The sequence below is a fragment of the Malania oleifera genome, chromosome 9 (genome assembly GCF_029873635.1).
Source record: "Malania oleifera isolate guangnan ecotype guangnan chromosome 9, ASM2987363v1, whole genome shotgun sequence".
NCBI lineage: Eukaryota > Viridiplantae > Streptophyta > Magnoliopsida > Santalales > Ximeniaceae > Malania > Malania oleifera.
The window spans coordinates 91306835-91316335 of NC_080425.1; the positions used below are offsets into that span (position 1 = coordinate 91306835).

At 37.4% G+C, this 9501-nt stretch overlaps 1 non-coding gene across 1 annotated transcript; it reads left to right on the top strand.

The window, feature by feature from the left end:
• Nucleotides 1–9428: 9428 nt before the first annotated feature.
• TRNAF-GAA (transfer RNA phenylalanine (anticodon GAA)) lies at nucleotides 9429–9501 on the top strand. The gene has a single exon. It is a non-coding gene; the product is annotated as a tRNA-Phe (tRNA).

The following is a 9501-nucleotide window of genomic DNA, read 5'->3' on the forward strand; positions in this document are numbered from 1 at the left end:
AGTATATCCTTTGTATATATATGCATAACTCCACTTAGTCCGATTCACTCAATATTAGATTCTTAATTTACTTTAAACTACTCGAGAAAAAATCATTAATTATTGTGCTCACCTTGAAAAAATAAGCATTAATTATTCCCCAATTTCAGTACCCATGTAGGACTAAAAACCAAATTTTAATTTATTAACATAGACATGATATTGCATTAGAAAAAAAAAAAAAAAGAATTAAAGGGGAAGAGTCCAACAAAACAAAAAACAAAAAAATAAAAAAAGGAAGGTGAGAAATTGCACATGACCACCACCACTCATGAAATCCTTCTCACCCCCATCACTATATTATAAATCCTTTTTCCCACCACCTAGCTACTACCTCTACGAATCTAGGCACCTAGGAGCCTACTGCTTCTAGGGTTTGAACCATAGCTTTTGTAGGGTACCCCCTAGGACCCTACCCCCACCCACTAGGGTCCTACGAGCACTAGGACCCTCCCTAGATTCTTGCTTTGTTCTCACATGTAGGCCGTAGGCATTAGGTCCTAGCTAGGTAGGGGCCTGCATGGTGATTGCCTAGAGCCACGTGAAAGTAATCGCTAAACAAATGAAAGCTACTACCACCCCCATGTGGGCCCCACCATCCACATCCACACACCCACTGCCCCTACCCCCTGCCTTGAGCCCCACAATTCTACTGCCCTATACCCTACTCGCCCTCTCCTCCCACGCGATCTCAGCCGCGCGTGTCCACAACGATCCCACCTGATTGGACCCCCACATAGTCCCTGGCTGTAATTTAATTATATAATTTTTAAAAATAATTAACTCTTGAGTAGGTGGGGGAGTAGTCGGTAGAGTAGGGTCTAGTTTAGAATAATGAAGGTGGAATTTGGTCATGTAATTATTTGTGTTTAATTATTATTATTTTTAAAATAGTTTTAATATAGTTTTAAAAATTTAGAAAATAAAATTATAAAAAATTACAAGTAAGTAAGTAGTGAAATGTTTTAATTGACAAAAATCATAGCATAATATGCTAAAATTTCAAAATATTTAAACCTCAAGAATACAAAAACCCTAATTCTCAATGATTAACAAGTAGAAACATTTATGCGCATAATCAAAATAGAAAAAATGTTATGAGGAAATCATCATTTATGTCCAAAACTTATAATAGTTTTTACAAAAAATTTCAAACCCTTAAACGCCGAAAACATAATAAAATAATGTAAAATTAGTCTAAGTAATCTTAGTTAAAGAAAAAGAGTTGGTACGATAGTAGTAAGTCTTTGTTAGAGGGTTTTCAAAAGTAATGAAAACAAATTAAAAGATAAGGTAAAAGTAATAAATCTTTGATAGAGAATTTGAATGATTATTATTTACTTAAATATCTTAATTTATCAATGTCAGATTGTAGAATTCATATACATCATTAAAATGTCTGATTCAGTGGCATCAATTAAGTTCAAAAAGTCCAAATGCCATCTAGCCTTTGAAAAAATCATATTTGTCATCATTTTTTATTTTCCATATTTTAAAAAATTATAAAATTACCACTATATTTGGACATTGAAAATAAGGTTGATTTTTCTTAATTATTTGAAAATATCATAAAAGAAAGGGGAAATGACTTTTTTATTAATACATCCAAAATTGACAGGTATGCCCGTAGGGGTGGATAGTTGTAAGGTAAACATTGGACAACATTTGATATCTCGTATAACTGCCATCAGGTTATCCATAATGTAGAAACCCAAACCCAGAAAATAAAAGAAAATAAATAAAGAAGAGAGAAATAAAAGAAAATAAAGGAAAAAAAAGAAAATTGGTTTGGCAAGACCCAAGCCGTCGATGGTTTTATAGAGTTTGGGAAAAACCATCGCCGGTTTCAATCAACAAGGGAGGGTCAACTGCCAAACTGTCGACGGTTTTGTGAGTGTAGGGAAAACCGTCTACGGTTTTACTGCGAGTTTGCTTACTTAAGGGTTAAGCAAGGTATATTTTTTCATAACTTCAAAATTCTCTCTCTCTCTCTCTCTCTCTCTCTCTCTCTCTCTCTCTCTTAGGGTTTTTGGACTCTTTCTCTATCTACTCTCACTCTCTCGTAGGCTCACCTGGATCCCGTGATCACTTTTCGATCACTTTCCTCTTCTTTCTCGGCTTGCCAATTTTTTTTCAGCGGCAGATTGAAAAGCTAGGGTTTTAGATTTTCGGAATGTTAGCGGTCTATTTTTCAAGAACAGGTAAGGGGATTAAGTTAATTCATATTTTTATTGAATTTGAACCGATTAAACTGCTTTATATATATACACTTATGATTTCAAAGGTTATTTCGAAAACCAACTTGTAACACCCCAACCTCGGTCTGTTAGGGAGCACTGCATCTCTCCTCTACCTGGGCAAGACAATAGGGGGGCGAGCCTTATCAGACTAATGACTGGCCCCATAGACTAACATATGTCATTTTCAGTGTGTTTTATCCTCACTCACACACTTCCTAAGAAAACTTTCCAGAAGGTCACCCATCACAAGATTACTCCAAGACAAACACGCTTAACCGTGAAGTTCTTATGGGAAGGCTCCAGAAAAGAAATGTGCACCTTATTGATATGAATAGTAACATCTGATTCTTTTTAAGCCTTTCTTCCACTGGGTATCAAATTCTCCCCTATTATTGAACGCAATGCCCTCGTTGCGAACCCACATTTCCAAACCCAGACGATGTGAATTTCATCACACTTCTAGCTAGGTAATGACTCTGATACCATTTTATAACACCCCAACCTCGATCTATCAGGAAGCACTGCATCTCTCGTCCACTTGGACAAGACAATAGGGGGCGGGCCTTATCAGACCGATGACTGACCCCACAGACCAACACGTGTCCTATTTAATGTGTTTTGTCCTCACTCACACACTTTCTGAAAAAACTTCCTAAAAGGTCACCCATCACAAGATTACTTAAAGACAAACACGCTTAACCGTGGAATTCTTATGGGAAGGCTCCTGAAAATAAATGTGCACCTTATTGATATGGGTAGTAATATCTAATCCTTTTAAAACCTTTCTTCCACGGGGTATCAAATTCTCCCCCATTTATAGAACGCAGCGTCCTCGTTACGAACCCACATTTCCAAACCCAGACGATGTGAATCTCATCACACTTCTAATTGGGTAATGACTCTGATACCATTTTATAACACCCCAATCTCGGTTTTCCAGGAAGCACTGCATCTCTCGTCCACCTGGACAAAACAATAGGGGTGCGGGCCTTATTAAACTGATGACTGACCCCAAAGACCAACACGTGTCATTTTTAGTGTGTTTTGTCCTCACTCACACACTTTTTGAGAAAACTTCCTAAAAGGTCACCCATCTCAAGATTACTCCAAGACAAGCACGCTTAACAGTGGAGTTCTTATGGGAAGGCTCCCGAAAAGAAATGTGCACCTTATTGATATGGGTAGTAATATCTAATCCTTTTAAAACTTTTCTTCCATGGGGTATCATATAACCGTTCAAAATGAACTTTACAAACATAGGATATATGATACGGTATTTTGAATAAAATGAACGGTGGAAAACTTGGTTTTATCATATGAACTTCATATACTCTGTTTCTTGGTTGCTTTAAGGACTATGTTCAAATACGAAAATCGTGTAACAGGTGAATAATTAGTATGGTTTATTGTATAACTGAATTTGGGTATGGTTGTGAAAATATTGAATTAGTTGTGAAAATACTTGAACTGCCTTTGCAAAATACTAAGATTTGATATGAAGACTGAGGGCTGAATTTTATTTAATAACTATGAGCCGGATTTTATTTGACGGTCGAGGGCCGGGTTTTATTTGACGGTGGGGGGCTGGGTTTTATTAAATGACAAGTTTTATATGAAATGAGTTTATACTACAATTTTTATTATTGAGATTGCATGATATGATTTAAGAACCCGGAGTACTAGTTGTATTGTGAGTACGGTACCGTTGCTAGGGAATTACTATTTAGTCATATGCACCCACACTGTATTGAGAGGTGTAGGGTGGTTTTAGCCAATTAGCCTGCGTAAGGATGAAGTAACTTTCATGGGTTCCGGATCAGGAAGTGGTAAAGTTATCAGACCTGCAACTGGGTTGTGGATGCCTGTAGACACACTTACAGATGGTTACTCTGATTGTGTCTGGGTTGATCCCCTGGGGCTAGGGCTGTACACGGTTCGGTGCGGTTCGATTTTGGCCGAAACTGAAAATTGAACCGAATTTTTTGATTTTGGGATTTTCGAACCGAAATCGAAACCGAACCGAAAATATGCTCCAATTGAAAACCGAAAATGTGGAGGTTCGATTGCAATTTTTCGATTCTAAACCGATTTTTTTTACAAAAAAAAAAACCTTTTTCTCAGCTCTGAACTCTGAAAGTGAGGCAGATCCGGACGAGGGACGGCTGGGAGTGAAGACTAGGGATGGCCGGACGTGACCACGGGAGCCGAGAGGGAGGCAGAGCCGGACAAGTGAGTGTTGGCCGGAGTGACGACGAACGCACGATGGAACTGAGTCACAGAGAGCTGAGAAGAGAGGAGGAAGAAAAATGAGGAAGGAGGAGGAGGAGGCGGAGGTGGGAGGCACGCTGGTCGTTGCGCACACATGACCGAACAGAGTGTAGACTATAGAGTCAGTGTAGAGAGATCAGAGATGACTCCATTGACTCGTGAGTCATGAGTCGTGACTCGTGAGGAACAGCCAAACAAAGTTGAGGAAGTGAGGAACAGAGGCGGCGACTGGCGAGGCTTGTGGAAGAAGGAAGAGGTGGAGGTGGGAGGGGAAATTGGGAACTGGGATTTGGCCTTTGGGAACTGGGATTCTAGGAATTGGGAACTGGGTAGTGGGCACTGGGAAGGGTGAAGCCCGAAGTTAAAATTAAAACTTAATTTCGATTCGGTTTTACATAAAAATCGAAACCGACACCGAAATTGAATTTTTTTATTTTTGTAAATCGAAACCGAAATCGAAAACCAAAAAACCGAACAGTTTATGATTTCGGTTAGGTTTCGGTCCGATTTTTGGTTTTTCGGTAATTTTTGTGCATCCCTACTTGGGGCATAAGTCCAGCATTCGGGCCGCACAACCCGTACCATGGGGGAAGTAAATGGTGTGTTACTCTTAGGGAGTGTCTTTTATGCATATATGTTAATTTATGTAAATGATGTTATTATTTATTGAACTGGTTTATACTAAGGAAGCAAATACATATTTTTCAACTGTAAAGGTGTGAGTACATGTATGTGAATTAAAATGCATGAATATTTATGATGAAATAAAACTCTCTGTTTGAAGGCTTACTGAGTAAGATGAGTGCCCTGATAAGTATCAGCAGTAGCCTCACCCAATTAAAAAGGGAAAATACAAACAGTATCAGAGTAAAAGGGTGTTACATGTATGTGCGTGTAATCTCCCCTATCCTCGGGAACTCTCGCTTATAAATGTTTATGTGTGTATAAATATATAGTCTGCATGTATTTTCTTAGTTGATGTTGATTTACAAACAATTATATATATTTTGTATACATTAAAACTCATATTGGCCACATACTGATATTAATTTAATTAGCCTTACTGAGAAGTGTCTCACCCTAATATGCAAATCATTTTTCAGGACTATCTCGAGATTGAGCTTAGCAAGCTCTGAGGCGAGGTGATAGCTAGTTTTTGTTAGTGACTGCAAGAACTCTAATGTGTTTTAGTTAGGTCTGATGTCCCCGAATGTGTATAATGATTGTATGAACTGAGTTGGTTTTCGTATTGTATTATGATCTGTAATATGAATATTTGGAGACCTTTGTGTATAAAGGTAGTTTAGAACTCTGGTAATGTATTTTGGAGAATATATCATTAATTTCTGCTGCATTTATATAATGAATATGGTATCAAGAACACAGACGTCCCTAAAGTAGCACCTCGGGCCCCACATGGTGGGTCGCGGTGTTACACATAACTCTCGATGCAGTTATAAGAGCTACTATTAATGTCATGTATAACTACTTTGAGTCATCGATAATCCCCCTAAACACAATGACAAGTCATCCATAACCCTCTAAGCATAATGACACGCTCATAAATGACAAGTTGAAGTAGAGTTTGTCTTCACCACTATATAAATAGAATCTCAGGAGGAGGTAAACATCTCATTCTCACTCACTCTTCATTTATCATTGTAATTTGAACCTCCCATTCCCTAACTTAGGCATCGGAGTGATCTCCCGGAGTACACCTCGGGTCCTCTAAGCCATTCTTGTTTGATTCTTTTCAGGTGGTCGCGATCGAATGACGATTTTACAAAAGTCATACTATTCTTGGTAGCAACATTTATAAATGAAAGCAAACTATGTTGTTTTGTGTTTTTCTTTTCTAGGTTATAGGTTTAGTTTTGAATATTGATTTGTTTGGTTTAGCGGAATAGCTATTCATTCAAATAAGATAGAATATTGTTGACCTGATTAGTCACACCCTATTTTGATAATGACAAATACTCTTGGTACTAATGGTTGCACTGAGAACTGCATGCAAGTTCACCTTGTGCGCGCTTCAGGACTAAAAGACTTATCATGATGGCGTGTGGTGTTCATGCCGATGAATGAAAAATCTTGTGATGCATTTGTATTTATTATTTAGTTTCTTCATTCTGGGATGTAATTTTATTATGGAATGTACACTCACATGGCTTCTAATAATTTGCATCATGCATAATAGGTAGGTATGCTCAAATCGACCTTAGTTGGACATTAGGTAAGGTCGACCGACACCGGACTTTTTCGGTGTCTTAAAATTAGACCCCAAGTGCCCCTAGGACACTCACACTTTCACATATATTTGTTAAGTACTAAAATAGGGTTTGATTGTGTCAAGACGGGACCGAAATGCACACACGATGCACTTTCGGTCGACTAGCCAAGCCAGTTCATTTTGGCATGGTCGACCGAGACATCCTGGGTCAAAGTTTGACCATCCGGTCGACCAGCAAAGGTAGTTCAAAAAGCCCTGGTCGACCAAAACCTCCCTGGGTCAAAGTTTGACCATCTGGTCGACCGAAACTGGTAGTTCAAAAGGCCCTGGTCGACCGAAACCCTCCTGGGTCAACAGTTGACCATCTGGTCGACCGAGAACATTTGTTCTCCAACTACCTGGTCGACCGAAGGGTCTCGGGAGAATTCCCAGCTGTCTAGTCGACCGAGCCAGGCAGTTCAAAATGCCCTGGTCGACCGAAACTCGAAAAATTGGCAAATTGCCCTCTCCGGTTGACCGAGCCTTTCAGTTCAAATGTCCCCTGGTCGACCGAGTCATTTGAGTCCTAGTCGACCGGACCTCTCGGGTTGCCCTGATTTTTACCGCGGTTAAACATATTTTAAACAGGGTTAATTATTTTAAAATGATTTAAAAATTTCTTAATAATGCCCAATAGGTCCCCAACGGTTAAAAATTCCTCCTTGTCTATATATACCCATTCATTTATCATTATTAGGGAGGATTAGCAAACTTGATTAGGGCAAAACTCTCTCAACTCTCAAAACCCTATATTAACCAAAAACTTCTTGCAAACACTCACATACTCTTCAATCTTTATTTCTCTAAGCATTGTGAGTATTTCTATAAGGCTATAGTGTGTAATCTCTCTAGCTAATACTCTCTTTTGGTATAAAGTTTGATTGATTTTATTTGAGAGTATAGCTTAAAGTTCTTCCACGAATTTCACTTGATAAATCTTGTGTAGGAAGACTTTGAGGGTTGTGGTTCTTGCATTGTTATTGCAAGATACCTAAACCTAGATTTTGTGTGCAAAAATCCTTTTGTGAAAAGCTAATCTTTCAAACAACTCCATTGCGCTTTAGACATTGAAATATCGTATTGAGTTTGTTTGATCTATCTTGCTTAGCATATTTGAAACCCTGATATGATTTTGTGATATTCGAATATTGTATTTCAAATCTTGCTTAGATACACACTCTAGATCTTGATTGATTATCATACTTGATTGAGTGTTTAGCACACATTAGAGCACTGAGCATATCTACATATCATTAGTGCTTGCTTTATTGATTGAGCTGTATTGGTGCACACATCTGCTTTTCTAGAAGCATATTTCTGTGTACAAATTTTATACACATTTGTTGTATTTCCAGGCACGGGCCTGAAGAGGGAGACTAGCCCTGGAATAGTCCCGGATTGGCTTAGACCCGATTAGGAAAGTTAGGTGCGTCGTCCTGTTAAGGCGTGTAGGTTGAGGTCAGCCCCGCTAATTGACCTGGTTAAAGTTGAGGTCAACCCTGTGTTAATTTGACCTGATTGTAAACGGTGCCGCTCCACCCTTAAGTGAGCTATTAGTGGAATCCTCTGACTTGCGAGTTAGAGGCGGGGACGTAGGCACTGTTGGCCGAACCTCGATAACATATCGTGCGTGTTCACTTACATTTCCGCAATTTACTTACTACACGTGTATGTTATATTGTGAATGATTAGGTTTACATTTGTATAAACAAACCCTAGGTTAAGTAATACTGTTTATCTGATTTAACCTAGGTGATAAATTTTAAATATCCAATTCACCCCCCCTCTTGGGATTGCACCAAAGCTAACAAATATAATTTAAATTGTGAGAACTAAGAAAATAGTTATTCCTTATATATTTCTAATTATTTTATTCAATATCTAATAAAAAAGGAATAGACATCCTCATAATGAAATTTGGGAATAGTTATTTCATATCTATTTCTTATTATGGACTCATAAAATATTTCACATTGTTATTTGTTTTATAATAATGACATAATTTCTTATATAACTAATTGTAACTAACCTACTATAATTAAATATCTATTCTTTGAAATAAACATTTCACAAACCAAACTTAATCTTAAGATGACTAAGAGGTGAAAGATGATTTATATCTCATTAGCTTCACATTTTTAATTAACCAAAAAATTTTTAAACAATTTGCTCATTTAAATTTAAAATTTATCCTTTACCTTTATTTTGTGCAAATCTACACTTATTCCTTCAAATGCATTAAAAAAAAAAAATCTAAATTGAAAAGGATTATGTCTCCATTTGGAACACTTGTTTCACATTGAAATAAATATTTATTTTAAAAAATATATTCTTCTAGAAAATACTTATAATAAGTAATTTTAAATTATTCTTAAATAAATTTTTTTTTAGAAAATATTTTTAATGAATGGTTCCAAACAATTCTTTATCAAGAAAGCATAAAAATTTTGATTATGTTTCACAATTTATTATTATTTTATTTTGAGAATTTTTTTAATAAGCCTAAGAAGAAACATATAAACTTTAACTGTAGTCTAGAGGAGACTAATGTAAGATTTCCTTTTACCCATTACTTTTGATATTACGATAACAGGGGAGAAGACGGGCACAATGCGGGGATAGCTCAGTTGGGAGAGCGTCAGACTGAAGATCTGAAGGTCGCGTGTTCGATCCACGCTCACCGCA